Consider the following 23194-nt stretch of genomic DNA (forward strand, 5'->3'; position numbering starts at 1 on the left):
AGAGTTCAATTTGTGTTCCATAAATTAAGGGCTAAATTATATAGTACTGTTCAAACTAGGACTAAGATAACCTCTTATTTTATGAACCTAAACAGTCTCTATAGATAATACTATGTGAACAATGGAAATTAATAATCAAGCATTAATCTCTATTATGACTGTTAAAAAATGAACTATAATTTATTATATTAATAGTTTAAATTTTTTAAAAATCATATATCTAAAATTCCCAAAATAAATAAATACATGACCACTGCCAAAATAAATAAATACATGACTACAAATACCTGAGATTTTTGCTTAGGAAAGTTGTAGAATTCTATTGAAGTACCATAATTTGAGATGCATTTTCTACATGGTTTTTGAGTGTAAAATCTTACTTGGCATGTAATAAACTCTAAATGCTAAAATACCAGCTTATTACTTCCAAAGAGGGACACAATTATTTAATTTTCAGTTAAAAAATCTATACAACTATTTTCTAGAGAGGAATTCCTAAAAACTGTAGCAGTTTTTTTTTTTTTGTTCGTTTGTTTTTGAGATAGTCTCATTATGTCACCCTGGGGAGAGTGCTTTGGTGTCACAGCTCACAGCAACTTCAAACTCTTGGGCTTAAGGGACTCTCTTGTCTCAGTCTCCCAAGTAGCCAGGACCACAGGCGTCTGCCACAATGCCTGGCCACTTTTTGATGTTTTTGTTGCAGCTGTCATTGCTGTTCAGCAGGCCTCAACTCGTCAGCCTCCGTGTATGTGGCCGGCACCCTACTCACTGAGCCATGGGCACCAAGCCTGTAGCAAAATTTTTAATAGTACATAGCTGAAATGAAAAAATCTTAGCAAATATATTAACTTACTATATATACATATTGTATATGTATGTACATAAGTATGTTTGTATACACACACCAGGTTGTTGGTTCATTGCAACATGTTTGTAATAGCAAAAACAAGCAAAAAAACCAAACACACCTGGGAAACAATCAAGATATTCTTTGATTGGAATTTTCTGCTCCTGGATCAACTAAAGTACCCATTAGTTGTACTTCAATAAAATTCCCATAAAGTACCCATTAGTTGTCGTTCAATAAAATTTCAATGCAGATATTAGCAATAAAAAGAATGAGGTGTGGCTATATATGCAGATATGGAAATCTCTCTAAGACATGACCATATTTTTAAAAAGCAAGGTACAGTACAGTGCATAATGATATCACATGTGTAAACTTTTTTAAGAGTAAATATGCAATATGTGCTATTTCATCAATTCTAAGATGCATGCTTAAAGGTTTAATTGGCAGCATTTTTTTCCTTTCTTAGCATTTTTATCTCTATGCAATATGTAAAGACATAAAATATCTAACTTGTATTTATGTAATTGCATAAATTGCAATCAGCAATAGTTTAAATTTGATAAAGTACATTATGAGTTTTCCAGGTGGGATACACAATAAATTATTTAAAATGATCACTTTGAGTGGAAGAGACTGGAGGAGGCAAGTAGAAGAATTGTACTTTTCAATTTTCTAGCTCTCTGTATGATCCCTTAAAACATCGTGTACATGGCTCGGCGCCTGTGCATAGTGGTTACGGTGCCAGCCACATACACCCAGGCTGGTGGGTTCGAATCCAATCCTAGCCAGCTACACAACAATGACAACTGCAACAAGAAAATAGCCAGGTGTTGTGCTGGGCGCCTGTAGTCCCAGCTACTTGGGAGGCTGAGGCAAGAGAATCACTGAAGCCCAAGAGTTTGAGGTTGCTGTGAGCCGTGACGCCATGGCATTAGTGGCATAGTGAGACTCTGTCTCAAAAATAAATAAATAAATAAAATAAAATATTTTTAAAAATCATGTAGGCTTGGCACCTGTGGCTCAAGTGGCTAAAGCGCCAGCCACATACACCAGAGCTGGTGGGTTCAATTCCAGCCTGGGCCGCCAAACAACAATTACAACTGCAACAACAACAACAAAATATATATAGATATAGATATAGATATAGATATATGGCTGGGCCTTGGGGCGGGCGCCTGTAGTCCCAGCTACTTGGGAGGCTGAGGCAGGAGACTCGCTTGAGCCCAGGAGTTGGAGGTTGCTGTGAGCTGTGACGCCACAGCTGTGACGCCATGGCATTCTACCAAGGGGGCCAGCTTGAGGCTCTGTCTCAAAAAGAAAATCGTGTACCTTTTACTTGTATGACATGTATGTATGTCATATACAATAACATACAATATATGAGTGTTTTTTTTTTTAATTTAATTTAATTTTTTTTTGGCCAGGGCTGGGTTTGAACCTGCAACCTCCGGCATATGGGGCTGGCGCCTTACCCTTTGAGCCACAGGCACCGCCTATATGAGTGTTTTTTATACATCCCTCAGGAGTTAAAAAGATCAACACTTGTTCACCTCCCAGCCGTCTCCCCCACAGGCGACATGCTGCCACATGCAACCATTTTCAATTCCCACCACTCCTGCTCCTTAAATTCAATTTCGGGAGTTCAGTGAACTTGCTAAAGTCGTCCCTAGTCATTTTTAGGAGCAACAGGATATTAGACTCTTCCTGTAGCTCGTTCACTGTTCAGGGGCTTCTGCGCGCTGGGCCCCTGTGGCTGCGCCTAAGACCAGCCAGCCGCTCCAAAGGAAAACGCGCAAATTGGGACTATTAACTGTTAAAGTCGATAAAAGTGAGTTACCAAAGGGCTGAGGAAGCCAGCAGGGAGAGAAAGCAAAAACTTGATAAAGAAGGTGCCATCGGGCGGCGCCTGTGGCTCAAGGAGTAAGGCGCCGGTCCCATATGCCAGAGGTGGCGGGTTCAAACCCAGCCCTGGCCAAAAACCACAAAAAAAAAAAAAAAAGGTGCCATAAAGTCAGATCTGAAGAGGATGGGAGGGGAGCATTCTAGAAGGAGGTGGGGATAGCGGTGCAAAGGGGGCAAGCAGGAGAAGGCACAGCCTGCTGGGGAAAGTTACCGATTCAGTCTAGTGAGAGGGATCGAGGAGCGGAAAATAAGCCTGGAGGGAGGGGAATTTTGCCTGTTTTACTTTTGAATTCGCGAAAGGGGAATGGCGGGTGCAGATGACCAGTGAAGAGACCGGGATAGACGGAGGGCAGAGACTCCTCTGCCGGGTTTTGTAGCACACCGCTCCTGGGTTCAGCTCGCAGAGCCGGGGCACGGAGTCTCAGCCAGGACTCGGGTCCCGCAGAAAGGGAGAGGGGCGGGCGGGAAGGCGGGCGAGGGAGGCTCCGGGGCGCCGGGCCCACCCGCCGCTCACTCACCGCCGCACGTCCAGCCGTGTCCGCAGCTCCGCGCCCGGCCTCGACGGCCACCCAGCGACGCTCGGCCGTTGGGAGTCCGAGAGGGGTTCGCTCCGGGACGCCCCGCGCGGGCTCCCCGGGACGCTGCTCCCCGCGGTGTCGGGCTCCCGGGGAGAGAACTCCATTGCCGAGCCTGGGGCCCGGGGCTCGGCAGAGCGGCTTCCGGGAGATGGAAGTGGGGGCGGGGGTGACAGGTACAGAGCGAGGGGCTCTGGCGTTTGCTTTGGGGAAATTGGCAGGGAAATAAGTAAATATGTAAAATAATGTGTTCAGACCAGAGTAGTGCCTGTAAATCCTAGCACTCTGGGAGGCGAAGGCGTGAAGATCCCTTGAGCTCAGGAGTTCCAGACTAGCCTGAGCAAGAGCGAGTTCCCATCCCCACTCCCACACCCCGTCTCTACCAAAAATAGAAAAACTAGCAGGGTGTGGTGGCTTCCACCTATAGGCCCAGCTACTTGGGAGGCTGAGACAGGAGGATCGCTCAGGAGTTTGAGGTTGCTGTGAGGCAGGCTGAAGCCTTGGCACTCTAGACAGGGTGACAGGGTGAAACTGTGTCATTCGAAGGTAGACAGATGATAGATATTTCCATGACCTTCACACTTTCTAAAGTGACTTAGTGTTTCCCTTGAGAACATAAAATGCTTCCTGGTGAGTTTGCTCAGAAACCTGTGTGATGTAGACAACAGAAAGACTGAGAAAAACTGACTTCTCCCAAGGCCATCCCTGCCGCGGACCGCCAGTCGAATGAGTCTCAGTCCGAGGGCTTTCAGGGCGAAACGGCTCAGGTTGATTGGAAGGTCGACGCAGGGTGATTTGACAGACTACTACACACCACGAGTGATGAGGAAAGTAGCTGTACTTTACTGATTTTTAGGCATGGTATTTATACATTTTTGACAATGTCTTACAAACTACAAAAGATATTTTTATGACTTGCTGATGCTTACAAAGTTCTTATCGAGTTTTGTAGATGGGAGTAGTCAACCGTCTTTTCTTAGACAATGTTTCTGCCCGTAAGGGGGAACAAAGGACTGCTGCTTATCAGCAATTACTCTTCTACTTCTCTTTATCTATGTTTAAACCTTCTTTCTTTGTAAAACTGCTTTGTTCACATTTTGTATTTTTATATTTTTATATTTGATTATGATTTTTATGTTGTTAGTGAATTGATAGTGAATTATGTATATGTTTTAAGTGTATAGTGACAAAATTATAGAGAAAGCAATTTCATAGAAAACTTATTTCAAAGAAACAGTTTCAAAGGGACATAAGGTAGAGATAAGAGACCGGAGGGAGCGGGTATCTGGTAGGAACATCTTAACTTATCATCCCTGCATTCTCTTGATACATTGTTTCAATTAACTGACCTTTATGGTGGGAACGTGTTCCCTTGGAGACTTTTTAGTCTCCATTGTATAGATGAAGTCATGGATTAGTAAGTCATTATGTTTATTCTTAGTTTCTGAGGACATTCAAGCAACAATTAACCATTCAACTCAACAAACAAGTTTCAAACAGGTTTCAGGGTAAAGGTTACTCAGGCCTTTATGCCGCACCTCATGACTTCCTACGTTCACTAAAAGGCATGCTAGGCAACTTATGCGCTGCTGTCGCAAACCAGGGGGACTGGGGGCAACGCTCCGAGGAGCACCCACCGCCTTACCACAGTTTTTACAACGCGGACAGAGCCATCCCGCCACGGCTTGATGCCGGGGGTGCGGCATTTCCCCCTTTTTTGTTAATGAAACGTAGTTCAAAGAGGTCTTGGCGAACAGCCTTTAAGGAGGAAAAGACACAACGAAGGAGACAGGGTAACAGTAAAACAACACAGAATATCAGGCATCCAATAATGACAATAAACACAATGTACTGAATCCAGGACACAGGATTTAAAGATTTAAGATTGTCAGAGAGGGATTGAGTCAGTGAATCAAGAGAAGTGCTAGGTAAATGAGCTTCACTGATGGCAGTGATATCTTTTTGAAGAGTATGTAAATCATGTGTAATATCATTGTCCTTCCAGACACCCTGTAGATGAGCTTTAGTTTTGTCCCAGGAAGTGGACATATTATAAGGTAAAGGAGTTACACAAATAGCAGGAAAGGCAGAATGACATCTGGTTTGAAGTTTATGTTGTATAAACTTTATATCTTGTCCTAAGGCTAAAACTACTTCTTCTAGGATGTTAAGTTTTGCTTCAAGTTTATTATCTATGCTGGTTTGAGTCATTAAAGCTAGAGTTATGTTGCTGCTGAGAGAATTAACAAAGTGAGCTGTGTGAACTTCTTGAACCAAAGCAGTAGTGGCTACCGCAAATGTTGTGACTATAGAAATTAAAGCTAAAATACCGAGAATTAAAGCAGCTACAAACCTCTTAGGTCGAATTAACTGATTAACAGTATGTAAAACTTGTAAAGCAGAATTATCATACCAAGGATCATCTTGTAAATCAACAGGTAATAGTACATAAGAGGGTCTTTTAACAATTAAAACAGAATTAAACAAGTGTTCATTGAATAAATCAGTAGAAGTAAGACAATTTGTAACTTTACAAGCGGTACAAGAAATATGATAAGAGTTTTTAGATTGTGTAATAGTTAAGTACTTATTGGGAGCTAAAAGTAGAGCATATGGATATCCAACACAAGCTCTCACTGACATTGCATTTGGTTTTGGCATATTAGGTTTCTTTTCTAAAATTAAGTTGGATGTAGCAACAAGTCTAAATAAATCATAGTGTATTTGAGTTTTATTTTTGTCTTGAGCTACCCATATGGGCTCAACTAGACCAGGTGTGAACCATCGTCGTATTGGTTGGGGAGTACTAGACTACTGATACTGATGAAATTTATCTAATTGGTTCGAGAAATATTTATTATGATTAAAACAAGAAGTAGGAGAATAATCCCAGATGACTGTGTTTGAATTTATAGGAGAATGCTTGTTGGTAGCATTTGGGAATCCACAGGAAAGCCAAGTAGGTGTTTTAGTTAATGATGATTCCCAGAATTGATTTTTATTTCTATATTTTTCTTTACAGTTAGGGAGAGGTAATGAGTTAACAGATAAACAGGTTTCATTATAATTAGGACTTCCAATAGTTTGTAACTCATATTCCCAAACATAACGTCTATTTGCATCATGAGGATCTGGAGCATCAGTTAAAAATACCCTGTAGCTAGTAGGTAAACAAAAAGGAGGTGTGTTGCCTCTTAAAGTAAAACAAATAGGCAAGGAGTCGGCTTTGCCAGTGAAATTAATCAAAGCCGCAGCATGATGTCTGGATTCTGAGTCAGTTAAACCTCCTAAGCGGATAGAATCATTAGAAAGAATTTTAATGGGGTCTGGATCTAGCCAGCCCACTGGGTGTAGTAGTGGAGGGTTAGGAACATAAGACCAATAAGCTGCAGTTTCTACTTTAGGAATAGAGATTAGGGATAGAAACGCAAGAAAGTACATTGTAGGAGTTAGAGGGTTTCCTTGAGATATGAGAAGTTGTTTAGCTTGTTTCACCAGGGCACGGATTTGTGTCCACGTGGTCTTGGAGGGTTTCGGTGAAACTTCCACAGTCGTCCTCATTTGTGCAGATAGGATCTTCATCCGCCGCAGGCGTTGTCTTCTGCGCCGGGGTCTCCGGAGGAGCCGGTTTGATGAGCCGGTCTGGAATCCAGACGGGAGAGTCGGCATCCTGTGGAAATATGCAAGCATAGCCTCGTCCGGAGGTTAACAATACATCAGGGCCTTTCCATTGGCCCGATAATAAATCTTTCCAAAGAACTTTAGGAAGGGTGGCAGCCGATTGTGGCTGCCAATGGGAGAGAGCAGGGGTTAAATTGTTGGAGTTTACATTAAGGTGATTTAGGACGAATAAAGCATGGGTTAAAATATGATGAGGAGAGAAATATTTATGAGCTTTTTGTAGGCGTTCAATTTGTAATTTTAATATTTGATTAGTTCTTTCAACAATTGCTTGACCCTGAGGATTATACGGGATCCCCGTAGAATGAGAAATCTTCCACTGTATACAAAATTGTTCAAATGCTCGAGAGGTATAAGCTGGAGCATTGTCTGTTTTTAATTGATGAGGAACACCTAGCTGCTGAAAGCAGTAAAATAGGTGCTGTACAACATCTTTGTAGGCCTCGCCAGGTCTTGCAGAGGCACAGATAAAATGAGAAAAAGTATCAACAGTAACATGTACATATTGTAATTTTCCAAAACTAGACACATGTGTTACATCCATTTGCCATAATACATTGGGGCGTAAACCCCGAGGATTAACACTAAATTTTAAAGGATGATGAGTAATAGGACAGGCTTTACACTTTAAGACTATTTGTCTTGCCTGTTCTCTAGTAATTTGAAACATTTTTCTTAATGCGTTAGCATTTTGGTGATGTAAGGCGTGGCTTTCTTCAGCTTTAGCCACTGATGCCACCATAGTACGTGTTAACAAATTTGCAGTGGCATTTCCTTGGGCCAAAGGGCCAGGTAAATTAGTATGTTCTCTTATGTGACCAATATAAAATTGATTATTTCTTTGCTGAATTAAAGTTTGTAGTTTCTTTAATAAAGGTAAAATAGTTGAGGTTCCTGTTAAAAGAGCAGTTTCAAGAGCCGGGAAAAGAGAAGTAATATACTTTGAGTCTGTGTACAAGTTAAATTTTTGTTTGAAATTATTAAAAGCTGAAATTAAAGCTTATAATTCTGTTTGTTGAGCGGACGCCTGGGGTATATCCTTAATAAGAGGGGACAGACCTGGACTGAAAACCACAGCTTTTCCTGTAGAGGAACTGTCTGTGAATAAAGTTAGTGCATCAGACAGTGGCTGTTTGGAACACATAAGAGGAAATATAAGTGAAACTGTTTTTGTAAATTCAATTAAAGGATGTTTAGGATAATGATATGAAATTTGACCTGCGTAGCCTTGTAAGGCTAATACCCAATCATCATTATTTTGAAACAATTGTTCTACTTGGACTTTATTATAAGTAGTTATAATTACATGAGGATCTTTACCAAACAATTTCCGTGATCTTTTTCTTCCTTTATCAATTAATAAAGACACCAGGTATGGATAATCAGCAACAATCTTTGTCTGAACATGTGGTAAATGAATCCATTCTAAAATACCTTCCTGCCATAGGCAAGCTGTAGGAGTATACTCAGTAGAAAAAATGAGTAAAGACCATGGGTTTTGATAATTAATTTGTTTAACCCTAGCTTGAGTTAAAGCCTGTTCAACAACTTGTAAAGCCTGCAAGGCTTCTGGAGTTAAATGTCTAGGGGAACGGGGATTAGAGTCTCCCTGTAAGATAGTAAACAAAGGACTAAGAGTTCCCGTAGTAATTTTTAGAAAAGGTCGAATCCAATTTATTTCTCCCAGTAACTTTTGATAATCATTAAGAGTTTGTAATTTATCTCTCCGTATTTGAACTTTTTGAGGTGCGATATAATCAGAGTGAATCCATTGTCCCAGATAACTTAATGGTTTATCTCTCTGAATTTTCTCTGGGGCAATGACTAAGCCAAATTTAGTCAATTGTTCTATAGCCTTTTCTAGCATTAGCTGTACTTTTGGCAGCTCAGGATGAGCTAGCAAGATATCATCCATATAATGAATTATGTAAGCACTAGGAAATTGTTTTCTCAGTGCTGCTAATGCAGCCGCCACAAATTTTTGGCATAAGGTAGGGCTGTTTTTCATGCCCTGTGGTAAAGTTTTCCACTGATATCTTTTAAACGGTTCCTGTAAATTCAAAGAAGGAATGCTGAAAGCAAAACGAGGACAGTCATCAGGATGTAGATTAATAGTAAAAAAGCAGTCTTGTAGATCAATAATTATAAGTGACCATTGTTCAGGTACTGCTACAGGAGATGGGAGCCCAGGTTGAAGGGAGCCCATGTCTTCCATAATGGCATTGACTGCTCTCAAATCTTGTAAAAGTCTCCATTTGCCAGATTTTTTCTTAATAACAAACACAGGAGTGTTCCACGGGCTAGTGGATTCCTCTAAATGACCCTTATCTAATTGCTCTTGTACTAAAATTTGTAATGCCTGTAACTTTTCTGTTGTTAGGGGCCACTGACTAACCCACACAGGAACATCTGTTAACCATTTTATTTTACAGGTATAGTTTTCTGCAGTGGCCCCTATGAAAAACACTGATCGTTTAGCTGATCACCTGTAACTAGTTTCATGTCTAGAACATGTAAAAGATCTCGTCCCCACAAAGTATAGGGTAGAGAGGGTAACACATAAGGTTGAAAGTAAATTTTCTTATCCTTATATTCACATAATAAATGAGATGTACTCCGCATAACACCAGAAACAGAACCTAAACCAACTAATGAAGACCCAGTCCGATGTACTGGCCAGGATTTTGGCCAGTCAGAAGCTGCAATGCAGGTTACATCAGCTCCTGTGTCCATTAACCCTTTAATAGGCCTGCCCTCAACTTTCATTTTTAACATTGGTCTATCATATAAATCATGTATGAGAGCTACACAGTCCTGATCAGTAAATCCAAATTGACCCTCTCCCCTGGCATCATGTAAGTGATAGGTGGGAAGTGGTATATATGGCAACAACAATAACTGAGCAATTCTTTGTCCCTTATGAATTTGTGTAGTTTCTACTAAAGACTTTACCATGACTTTAATTGTATTTTCAGTGTCAGAATTAATTACTCCTGGAATAACTTCAAAATGTTTAGTATAATTGGAACTACGACCTAAGATAACACCCACTGTGTCTGGTAACAATTTTCCTTTAATTCCAGTAGGAACTAGAATAACACCATCATGTTTAGATATAATTATGTCTTTAGAGCTGGCAAGATCGAGGCCTGCACTGCCGGGAGTTCCACGTGGGAGGTTATGAATTGTCCATTCTGGCGGTATACAATTAGTGGTAGATGTAGGCTCTAAAAAAGGTTGTACAACAGTAGACTTAGGCTCTCCCTTGGGGTCGGGGCTGGGAGAATGCCCCTCATCTAGTTTTTTGACCTATTGCCATTATTAGTATTCGCACCCTTGTCAGACAAGGGGGTTTCATCTTTATGAAACTTAGATTTACATTCATTTCTCCAATGCCTGCCCTTCTTACAACGAGGGCATGGTCCCGGGGGTAGTCCACGAGACTTATCATTACTATTATTATTATTGGAAAACTTTTTACAATCCTTTTGTATGTGGCCATGCTTCCCGCAATTATAGCAGGTAGGTATGGCATGCGGGGGTGTACAACCAAAACATGTGTTGCTAGGATCTCTATCAAGAGCATTCTTAACATATGAACTAAATTTCTGACCCCGCATAGCTGCAGCAAACGCCATTCCCTGGACGATTGCTGGTGAGGCATCCATGCATGCTTTAATATAATCTTGTATTGTACCCGTTTTTCTGAGTGGACGTATTAAGTCCTGACACAGCGTATTTGCATTTTCCCAAGCTAACTGCTTGAGTAGTAATGCTGTGCCCTCAGACGGTGGGAGCATTCTATTAATAGCTTCTTCTAGGCGAGAAATAAAGTCAGGATATGATTCCTCCATACCCTGCTTTATGCCTGCTAAAGTGGTACCCTTGGTTCCCGGAGGAGGCAGTTTGCGCCAAGCAGAGACTGCATTGTGGTTAATTATTTCTAAAAATTGCCGGGGCAGTTTAAGTTGATTCTCAGTGGTGGCGAATTCATCTGTTCCTAAAAGCATGGACAGCGTGGGGTGTGCCTTTTTACCCACATGTTGGTTAATGCTTTCTCTGCATCTATCTTCATATTCTGTTCTCCATAAAATATAGTCACCTGGGGAAAGCGTGGCCTTGGCCGTTTGTTGCCAATCATACGGAGTAAGCCACTGACTGCTGATTGATTCCACAATTTGTAAAGTATAAGGGGCAGAAGCTCCTGATGTACGGACAGCTTGTTGCAATTCTTTAAGTGTCTTTAACGACAGAGGTTCCCAGGTGGGTGGTGCCCTTTCCTCAGTAGGAAAGCGTACCGGGAAAGCGAAAGTAAAATCTCCCTGCTGACGGGCTTCTCGCACCGCCGCCTGAAAGCCTATGGGCGGCGGGGGGAGACAAGGAGGCACACGGGGGAGTGGAGCCCGCAAAGTTGGCCTAGGTGTGGTCATAGGCATACGGACTGCCGGATAAGCTCGGCGAGGGTGAATGAAATCATGCATTCTATCCTTTTCATCTGGTTTAGTAAATTCATCCACCACATCCCACTCGTCACTATCCGATGAATTATCAACCGGTGGGAGCGGCGGTAGAATATTTTTGGGTGTTGGAGCTGAGGGAATGACGCCCTCAGCATTAGATATTGGCTCGGGGTCTTTAAGAGCCTCTGGGGGGACTTCATCGTAAATGGGTGCCACCTTAGTTTCAGGGCTTTCAGCCTCCGAATCAGTTTCTCTTATGAATGCTTCTAAAAAGGTATTGTCAGCTAAAAGTTCTCTAACCTGTAACCACAAAGGAAAAGCTTGTGGGGGCAAAACCTGCTCCCCATGTTCCTGCATGTAATTCCGCATTTCGCGTCCCACTCTCTTCCAGTCGGAGAGAGAGAGAGAGCCTTCCTCCAGAAACCAAGGACTAACCAACTTTATGAAATGCATAAGCTCCTCCAACCGTTTGAGAGACACATGAAAACCATTTTTTTCTAACAAACGCTGTATCATGACACCGAGCATGTGTTCCTCTTTTGCTAATGTATGCCCCATGTTGTCCTGCGGATTACTCACACTTAACCGGTCAGCCTTTACCGGCGGGACTCGAGCTCCCTGGTGAGAGTCGCCTTCAATCTGAAAAGAGAGGAAAGAAAGAAAAAGAAAGATCACCTGTCCTTCAAGTCCCTGTTCGAGGGCGCCAGCTGCCGCGGACCGCCAGTCGAATGAGTCTCAGTCCGAGGGCTTTCAGGGCGAAACGGCTCAGGTTGATTGGAAGGTCGACGCAGGGTGATTTGACAGACTACTACACACCACGAGTGATGAGGAAAGTAGCTGTACTTTACTGATTTTTAGGCATGGTATTTATACATTTTTGACAATGTCTTACAAACTACAAAAGATATTTTTATGACTTGCTGATGCTTACAAAGTTCTTATCGAGTTTTGTAGATGGGAGTAGTCAACCGTCTTTTCTTAGACAATGTTTCTGCCCGTAAGGGGGAACAAAGGACTGCTGCTTATCAGCAATTACTCTTCTACTTCTCTTTATCTATGTTTAAACCTTCTTTCTTTGTAAAACTGCTTTGTTCACATTTTGTATTTTTATATTTTTATATTTGATTATGATTTTTATGTTGTTAGTGAATTGATAGTGAATTATGTATATGTTTTAAGTGTATAGTGACAAAATTATAGAGAAAGCAATTTCATAGAAAACTTATTTCAAAGAAACAGTTTCAAAGGGACATAAGGTAGAGATAAGAGACCGGAGGGAGCGGGTATCTGGTAGGAACATCTTAACTTATCATCCCTGCATTCTCTTGATACATTGTTTCAATTAACTGACCTTTATGGTGGGAACGTGTTCCCTTGGAGACTTTTTAGTCTCCATTGTATAGATGAAGTCATGGATTAGTAAGTCATTATGTTTATTCTTAGTTTCTGAGGACATTCAAGCAACAATTAACCATTCAACTCAACAAACAAGTTTCAAACAGGTTTCAGGGTAAAGGTTACTCAGGCCTTTATGCCGCACCTCATGACTTCCTACGTTCACTAAAAGGCATGCTAGGCAACTTATGCGCTGCTGTCGCAAACCAGGGGGACTGGGGGCAACGCTCCGAGGAGCACCCACCGCCTTACCACAGTTTTTACAACGCGGACAGAGCCATCCCGCCACGGCTTGATGCCGGGGGTGCGGCACATCCCACCCCTTTCCAGTATAGTTCTCTTTTCCCCGACAGGGTGCAACCCTCCTTTTTAGTTAGGTGTGTCCAATAAAGAAAAAAAACAGGCTTTAAAAAGAATTATATTTAGTTTTATTCATAAGTTGTACAGAGGACTGCCGCCTGGGAGAGACAGTTTCTGTTACACCTCTCCAAAATAGAGTCGCTGACCCCTAGTTTGTGTACAGATGGTGGCTGGCCTCCACATGTGCTGAGAAGTTTTTTAGAGCAAAACCTCATCGGATGCAAGGATATGTTTGGTTATGGATTACAGAGGCATGCTCATTAACTCCGTCAGACATTATCTCACACGTACAGTAAGAGGCAAGGGCTAGGATCAGTAAACTTATCTTTTCAAAAAATGCAGGCATTCAGGAAAGAGAGTGGGAACCGCTGGCTCTATCCTTCTTACTGTCTTCAGGCCATTCTTCCAGAAGGCTAAGCTCTGTCACTGAGTCAGGGGCTTTGTGTCTGCAATTCTACTGGCAAGTATTATAGAATAAGCAAGCAGCTTCCTGCGTTGGCTACTTCGCCTGACAGGTGTTAAAGTTAATTGTTGCATATTGAGCAGATCCATGCAAAATGAGGACTGCAGGTTCTAAAAACTGGGGGGAAGCCAGCAATGAATACAAAAATGACAAATAAAGTTAAATAAGGCATGGTCCATCCATATTAAGAGACATTATGCAGTGACTATATAGTACAATTATGGGGGAAGTCAGGTCCTGCACATCCTTGCTGAGTGTGCCAAACTGCAAGGCGGAATCTCCCTTTGACCGTCAGCCACTTCCTTGGCTAATCTGTAGGCAACTAAATAGGTCACAGTGACCATTCCATGAGAAGGCAATGCAATTGCTTACTGCCCAGAAAAGAGAACTAGCTTGTTGACTGCTTGCTAAAGAAGACCCTGGGTCCTTAGCCTAGGTTCCTGAGCTGCCTCACAATCCACGGTCTCTGTCTGGGCCTGTGAATTGCCCAGTGGGACTTGGGGGTGGGGGAACTGCTTCCACACAATACTCCTGCCATTTATTGGGCTCTGAGTAATAAATATTCTCCCTGTTGTCCATTGAGTTCCACTGTCTGCTTTTTGCCCTTCGGAAGCTGTAGCAGGTTTTACACTTGCTACATTTCTCTGTGAGAGGTACATCTATATATTCTGATATGGTAAAAAACAAATTACAAAATATCATATCCCCTAAAGAGCCTTAAATATATTAATTTAGGAAGGGTAGAGCAAGATGGCAGCCAAGTAATAGCTTCCCTGCAACTGGGCACAGTGAGTCTGGGGAGATAAGACTCCAGGCATCTCTGGCTGGTGGGATCTGCCTATAATCATCCCTTTGAGGATACAGGGAGTCAGCAAGGGACTTCTGGACCCCAAGAGGAGGACAAAAACTGTGGAAAACTGGCAAGTGGTTGCAGTGCTCAATTGACCTAATCCCACTGGCAACTGTAAGTACAAGCACCAGTGAGACTGCAAATAAGAAAGGCCTTACCTTGTGAACTGTTTTGGTGTTTTTGGACTTGGCACTCGGTTGAACTGCCTTGGGGAGAGCTTGAGAAGGAGTGCAGAGGACTTTGGGCATTGTCTAGGGCCCCAGACTGAGCTGCTGAGCAGGACGGAGCTAATAGTATTCAGCTATGGGCCACAGGGAACCATTGTGAGAGAATTGCCCCAGCAAGCTCTGCCCTCAGGGTCCCATAGCAAGGATCTGGCAGGAGCTAGTAACCTAGTGACTGAGCAGCCTAAAGGCAGGGACTGAGCTGCCTTACAGCCTTAACACTTAGGGGCAGAGTGAGACCAGTTTTGGCACACTGGAGCCTTGGGCTGTTGCCCTGGGTGGAGTGATGTGGCATCACAGCTCATAGCAACCTCAAACTCCTGGGCTTGGTGCTGCCAGGACCCCCATAAGAGCTGCGCCAGGACCCCAGAACCACACCCGCCGGGCCTCCACATGCCCTGACCAGGAACTGCTGGAGCCAGGCAACCCTGTGTCCTCCCTCCTGTACCCTACCTGCCTTCACACTGGCCCGCTTGTCTGGCCAGGGACACTGGTAGCTGTGTGCCCTCTGGAGCCCTCCTGCCTCTGCGCAGAGTCCCTCTCCTGGCCAGAGAATACTGGAGTCTTGGGCTCTCTGTGCCAAAGTCACTGGGCACCAGGCACCCCCAGAGTTGTGCACACCACATCCCACCCTGTTGCTGGATCCGGGTGTGTCACACTCCAGAGCTGCTTCCACAACCAGAACTCCCTGGCTGGGGCAGCCCCAGAGGAATTACACAGGGTCACTTCCTACAAAGATCCAGCAACAATAACTCTATTGTTATAGAGTGATCCCGCTGGGGTCTCATCTTGGAGAGACACCTCCCCAACTCTGAGGACGGACAGAGGCGACTGTGAAAAACAATCATGAGGTGAAATCAACAGAAAAACTCTGGCAATATGAATAATCAGAGTAGATCAACTCCCCCAAGGATCAATGGGGCAGACACACCACAAGATCCCATGCACAAACAAATAGCTGAGATGGCAGAAATCGAATTCAGAATCTGGACAGCAAATAAGATCAAATTAGAATTCCAAGCAGTAACCCAAAAGATATCTCAAGAATTCAACGAATTCAAAGATCAAATGACCAAAGATTTTGACACATTGAGAAAAGAAGTTGTAGCCCTCAAAGATCTGAGAAACACAGTACAATCCCTCAGGAACAGAATGGAGCAAGCAGAAGAAAGAATTTCTGACATTGAAGACAAAGCTTTCAAACACTCCCAAACTCTCAAAGAGGAAGAGAAATGGAAGGCAAAAACAGATCACTCTCTCAGAGAGCTCTGGGATAATTCAAAGAAAACCAATATTCATCTTATACGGATCCCCAAAAGCAATAAAGTGGCTTCACAAGGCACAGAGTCTCTTCTCCATGAGATTATGAAGGAAAACTTTCCAGACATGCCAAGAGATTCTGAAATTCAGATAGCAGACAGTTTCAGAATTCCAGCACGACTCAACCCAAATAAGACATCCCCCAGAAACATCATAATCAATTTCACTAGTGTTAATATGAAGGACAAAATTCTGAAAGCAGCCAGATGAAAGAAAACCATCACCTACAAGGGCAAGAATATTAGAATAACTGCAGATCACTCTGCTAAAACTTTTCAAGCTAGAAGAGGATGGCCATCGACTTTTAATCTCCTAAAACAAAGTAACATTCAACCGAGGATCCTGCATGCAACTAAACTGAGCTTCATTTACGACAGAGAAATTAAATACTTCAATGACATTCATATATTGAAGAAATTTGCCATAACTAAACCAGCTCTCCAGGATATTCTCAGACCTATCCTCCATAAACCAGTGTAATTCTCCACCACAAAAGTAAACCCACCCAGAAAATTATCATCAAATTCTGACTTCCACAGTCGCAAAAGGATTAAAAATGTTCACCGGACTCACAAAAGGCTTATCAATATTCTCAATTAATGTGAAAGGTTGAAATTGTCCTCTAAAGAGCCACAGGTTGGCTGACTGCATACAAAAACTCAAGCCAGATATCTGCTGCATACAAGAATCGCATCTTACATTAAAAGACAGATATAGACTCAAGGTGAAGGGATGGTCATCTATACTCCAGGCAAATGGAAAGCAGAAAAAAGTAGGCGTTGCAATCCTATTTGCAGATGCAATAGGCTTTAAATCAACCGAAATAAGGAAGTATAAGGATGGACATTTCCTATTTCTTAAAGGTAATACTCAATATGATGAGATTTCAATTATTAATATTTATGCACCCAACCAGAACACACCTCAATTTATAAGAGAAACACTAACATTCATGAGCAACTGGATTTCCTTCAGTTCCATAGTAGTTGGAGATTTTAACACCCCTTTAGCAGTCCTGGATAGATCCTCCAAAAAGAAGCTAAGCGAAGAAATTTTAGATTTAGAATCAACCTTTCAACATCTGGACTTAACAGACATCTACAGAACATTTCATCCCAACAAAACTGAATACACATTCTTCTCATCAGCCCACGGAACATACTCCAAAATCGACCACATCCTAGGCCACAAATCTAACCTCAGCAAATTTTAAAAAATAGAAATTATTCCTTGCATCTTCTCAGACCACCATGGAATGAAAGTTGAACTCAATTACAACAGGAACCTGCATATCCATACAAAAACATGGAAGCTAAACAACCTTATGCTGAAAGATAGATGGGCTATAGATGAGATTAAGAAGGAAATCACCAAATTTTTGGAACAAAACAACAATCAAGACAAGAATTACCAGAACCTCTGGGATACTGCAAAGGCAGTCCTAAGAGGGAAATTTATAGCACTGCAAGCCTTCCTCAAGAAAACAGAAAGAGAGGAAGTTAATAACTTAATGGGACATCTCAAGCAACTGGAGAAGGAAGAACACTCCAACCCCAAACCCAGAAAAGAAATAACCAAAAATCAGAGAAGAATTAAATGAAATTTAAAACAAAAGAATTAAACAACAGATCAATAAATCCAAAAGTTGGTTTTTTGAAAAGATCAATAAACTAGATAAACCTTTGGCCAACCTAACCAGGAAAAAAAGAGTAAAATCTCTAATTTCATCAATCAGAAATGGTAACAATGAAATAACACAGACCCCTCAGAAATTCAAAAAATCCTTAAAGAATGCTACAAGAAACTCTACTCTCAGAAATATGAAAATCTGAAAAAAATCGACCAATACCTGGAAGTACACCACCGACCGAGACTTAACCAGAATGAAGTGGAAATGTTGAACAGGCCTATATCAAGTTCTGAAATAGCATCAACTATACAAAATCTCCCTAGAAAGAAAAGCTTTACGTCAGAATTCTACCAAACCTTTAAAGAAGAACTAGTACCTACACTACTAAACTTCTTCCAAAATATAGAAAAAGAAGGAATATTACCCAACACATTCTACGAAGCAAACATCACCTTGATCCCCAAACCAGGGAAAAAACCAACAAGAAAAGAAAATTATAGACCAATATCACTAATGAATATTGATGCAAAAGTACTCAATAAAATCCTAACAAACAGAATCCAACAACACATCAAAAAAATTATACACCACAACCAAGTGGGATATATCCCAGGGTCTCAAGCCTGGTTCAATATACGTAAATCTATAAATGTAATTCAGCGCATAAACAAACTAAAAAAATAAGGACCATATGATTCTTTCAATTGATGCAGAAAAAGCTTTTGAGAATATCCAGCATCCCTTCATGATCAGAACACTTAAGAAAATTGGTATAGGGCGGCGCCTGTGGCTCAGTCGGTAAGGCGCCGGCCCCATATACCGAGGGTGGTGAGTTCAAACCCAGCCACGGCTCAACTGCAACCAAAAAATAGCTGGGCATTGTAGCGGGTGCCTGTAGTCCCAGCTACTCAGGAGGCTGAGGCAAGAGAATTGCTTAAGCCCAGGAGTTGGAGGTTTCTGTGAGCTGTGTGATGCCATAGTACTCTACCGAGGGCCATAAAGTAAGACTCTGTCCTCTGTCTCTACAAAAAAAAAAAAAGAAAGAAAAGAAAATTGGTATAGAAGGGACATTTCTTAAACTAATAGAGGCCATCTACAGCAAACCCACAGCCAATATCATATTGAATAGAGTTAAATTGAAATCATTTCCACTTAGATCAGGAACCAGGCAAGGTTGCCCATTGTCTCCATTGCTCTTTAACATTGTAATGGAAGTTTTAGCCATTGCAATTAGGGAAGAAAAGCTGGTCAAGGGTATCCACATAGGGTCAGAAGAGATCAAACTTTCACTCTTCGCAGATGATATGATCATATATCTGGAAAACAGTAGGGATTCTATTACAAAACTTTTAGAAGCGATCAAGGAATACAGCAATGTCTCAGGCTACAAAATCAACACCCATACATCTGTAGCCTTTATATATACCAACAATAACCAAGCTGAAAAAACAGTCAAGGACTCTATTCCTTTCACAGTAGTGCCAAAGAAGATGAAATATTTGGGAGTAAACCTAACAAAGGACGTGAAAGATCTCTACAAAGAGAACTATGAAACTTTAAGAAAAGAAATAGCTGAAGATGTTAACAAATAGAAAAACATACCAGGCTCATGGCTGGGAAGAATCAACATTGTTAAAATGTCTATACTACCCAAAGCAATATATAATTTTAATGCAATTCCTATTAAAGTTCCATTGTCATATTTTAAAGATCTTGAAAAAATAATACTTCGTTTTATATGGAATCAGAAAAAAACTTCAAATAGCCAAAACATTACTCAGCAATAAAAACACAGCAGGAGGAATCACGCTTCCAGACCTGAGACTGTACTATAAATCAACAGTGATCAAAACAGCATGGTACTGGCACAAAAACAAAGAAGTAGATGTCTGGAACAGAATAGAGAACCAAGAGATGACTCCAGCTACTTACCATAATTTGATCTTTGACAAGCCAATTAAAAACATTCAGTGGGGAAAAGATTCCCTATTTAACAAATGGTGCTGGATAAACTGGCTGACAACCTATAGAAGATTGAAACTGGACCAACACCTTTCACCATTAACTAAGATAGACTCTCACTGGATTAAAGATTTAAACTTTAATCATGAAACTATAAAAATACTTGCAGAAAGTGCAGGGAAAACTCTTGAAGGAATCGGCCTGGGTGAATGTTTTATGAGGAGGACTCTCCAGGCAATTGAAGCAATATCAAAAATACACTACTGAGACCTGATCAAACTAAAAAGCTTCTGCACAGCCAAGAACATAGTAAGTAAAGCAAGCAGACAGCCCTCAGAATGGGAGAAAATATTTGCAGGTTATACCACCGATAAAGGTCTAATAACCAGAATCCACAGAGAACTCAAATGTATTAGCAAGGAAAGAACACATGATCCCACCTCAGGGTGGGCAACGGACTTGAAGAGAAACTTCTCTAAAGAAGACAGATGCACGAGCTACAAACACATGAAAAAAAGCTCATCATCCTTAATCATCAGAGAAATGCAAATCAAAACTACTTTGAGATATCACCTAACCCCAGTAATAGTAGCCGACATAACAAAATCCCAAAAGCAGATATGTTGGCGTGGATGTGGAGAAAAGGACACACTTCTACACTGCTGGTGGGAAAGCACACTAATACGTTCCTTCTGGAAGGATGTTTGGAGAATACTTAGAGACCTAAAAATAGACCTGCCATTTGATCCTGTAATTCCTTTACTAGGTTTATACCCAGAAGATCAAAAATCACAATATAACAAAGACATCTGTACCAGAATGTTTATTGCAGCCCAATTCATAATTGCTAAGTCATGGAAGAAGCCCAAGTGCCCATCAACCCACAAATGGACTAGCAAATTGTGGTACATGTATACCATGGAATATTATGCACCCTTAAATAAAGATGGAGACTTTACCTCTTTCATGCTTACATGGATGGAGCTGGAACATATTCTTATTTTTTTTTTGTGGTTTTTGGCCGGGGCTGGGTTTGAACCCGCCACCTCCGGCATATGGGACCGGCGCCCTACTCACTGAGCCACAGGCGCCGCCCTGGAACATATTCTTCTTAGCAAAGTATCTCAAGAATGGAAGAAAAAGTATCCAATGTACTCAGCCCTACTATGAAGCTAATTTATAGCTTTCATATGAAGGCTATAACCCAACTATAGCACAAGACTATGAGGAAAGGGCCAAGGAAGGGGAAGGGAGGGGGGAGGTTAAGGTGGAGGGAGGGTAATGGGTGGGGCCACACCTACGGTGCATCTTAGAATGGGTACAGGCAAAACTTACTAAAGGCAGAATACAAATGTCTACATACAATAACTAAGAAAATGCCATGAAGGCTACGTTGAACAGTTTGATGAGAATATTTCAGATTGTATATGAAACCAGCACATTGTACCCCTTGATTGCACTAATGTACACAGCTATGATTTAACAATAAAATAAATAAATAAAATAAATTCTGAAAAAGGAAATCTTAAAATTATACCAATTCACAAATATCAGGAAGAAATAATTAGGTGCTTATGAGTCTCTTTTCAGATATCACAAAACTCAAAACTCCTAGTGAAATCATGGATATTTTGGAAACTAATAAAATAATTAAAATACTTAACAAAAAAATGCCAGTGAGGAACATTGCAGGGGGTGCACCCTGGTCTCTCCTGGTGGAGTACTTTCTGGTATTGGCGTCCCTGGGTCCCTCAGTTCAAGGCAAATGGACTGAGTAGATGTTATTTACTTTGGGTCAAGTTGCACTAACATATTGTAAAGAAGTAATTCTAGGTAACTATTACAATGGCTTACAGTTTGGTCCCAGCCCAGGAGTACTGGAGGGAGCACACTCTAGTCAACATGAGGGTGCAAAGACGCCACGGAATATCAGAGAAACCATGGAGAGGACTGACACAAGCGCTGCGAGAAACAAGGAAAAATGCTTTCTGAAAGCAGCTCATTTTTGAAGGGTATGATGCTTGGAAGCACTTTCTATGATTTGATCACTATTATGCTAGGACATGTCAGGATTGGTCATGGAAACAAAATGCACCACCATGAGCATCATCACCTACAAACTCCTAACAAAGAAGATACCTGGAAAATTTCAGAGGATGAACTCATGGAGCTCAGTGAGAGCTTCCGAGTATACTGTATTATCCTTGTAAAACCCAAAGATGTGAGTCTTTGGGCCGTGGTAAAGGAGACTTGGACCAAACACTGTAACAAAGCAGAGTTCTTCAGTTCTGAAAATGTTAAAAGTATTTGAGTCAATTTATATGAAAACAAATGACATGTGGTCAATGATGAGAAAAGCTTACAAGTATGTCTTTGATAAATACAGAGACCAATACAATTGGTTCTTTCCTGCATGCCCTACTACATTTGCTATTATTGAAAACCTTAAATATGTTTTGTTAAAAAAGGATCCATCACAGCCTTTCTATCTAGGCCACACCATAAAATCTGGAGACCTTGAATATGTGCGTGTAGAAGGAGGAATTGTCTTAAGTATAGAATCAATGAAAAGACTTAACAGCCTTCTCAATATCCCTGAAAAATGTCCCAAACAGGGAGGGATGATCTGGAAGATACCTGAAGATAAGCAGCTAGCAGTCTGCTTGAAATATGCTGGAATATTTGCAGAAAATGCAGAAGATGCTGATGGGAAAGATGTATTTAATGCCAAATCCGTTGATCTGTTTATTAAAGAGGCAATAACTAATATGGCTGTTACTGTTAATGGACTGACTCCTAATCAGATGCATGTGATGATGTACGGGGTATACCATCCTAGGGCATTTGGGCATGTTTTCCATGATGCATTGGTTTTCTTACCTCCAAATGGTTCTGACAATGACTGAGAAGTGGAACAACAGTCTGTATATGATTTACCTATAGGACATGTGTTGTCATTACCTGTAGTAATGACTACACATCCAAAATAGCTGTATGTTTCTTTTCTTTTTTTCTAATTTTGTGGCATTAGTATAATCACATTAAAGTTTGTCTAGAATTTAGTACATTTTTAAAGGGGTGTGTTTTCTTCTTTTTTTTCTTAAAACACCTGAAAACTCTCCCTAGACTCAGCCAGGAAGAAATAGAGCTCCTGAACAGACCAATTTCAAGCACTGAGATCAAAGAAACAATAAGAAATCTTCCAACCAAAAAATGCCCTGGTCCAGATGGCTTCACTCCAGAATTCTATCAAACCTTCAAGGAAGAGCTTATTCCTGTACTGCAGAAATTATTCCAAAAAATTGAGGAAGAAGGAATCTTCCCCAACACATTCTATGAAGCAAACATCACCCTGATACCAAAACCAGGAAAAGACCCAAACAAAAAGGAGAATTTCAGACCAATCTCACTCATGAACATAGATGCAAAAATTCTCAACAAAATCCTAGCCAATAGATTACAGCTTATCATCAAAAAAGTCATTCATCATGATCAAGTAGGCTTCATCCCAGGGATGCAAGG

At 41.3% G+C, this 23194-nt stretch overlaps 1 protein-coding gene and 1 pseudogene across 1 annotated transcript in view; one reads left to right on the forward strand and one right to left on the reverse strand.

Annotated features, from left to right (window-relative positions):
- The window catches only part of DNAH8 (dynein axonemal heavy chain 8), a 319171-nt gene extending 315746 nt beyond the window's left edge, over positions 1–3425 (reverse strand). Inside the window, exon 1 of the mRNA XM_053603542.1 lies at positions 3271–3425. The gene's annotated coding sequence lies outside the window, so the exon portion shown is untranslated. The remainder of the gene's footprint in view (positions 1–3270) is intronic.
- An 18228-nt stretch (positions 3426–21653) lies between these two features.
- LOC128594601 (C1GALT1-specific chaperone 1-like) lies at positions 21654–22578 on the forward strand (annotated as a pseudogene).
- Positions 22579–23194: the final 616 nt, after the last annotated feature.

The sequence above is a fragment of the Nycticebus coucang genome, chromosome 9, assembly GCF_027406575.1.
Source record: "Nycticebus coucang isolate mNycCou1 chromosome 9, mNycCou1.pri, whole genome shotgun sequence".
Classification (NCBI taxonomy): Eukaryota; Metazoa; Chordata; class Mammalia; order Primates; family Lorisidae; genus Nycticebus; species Nycticebus coucang.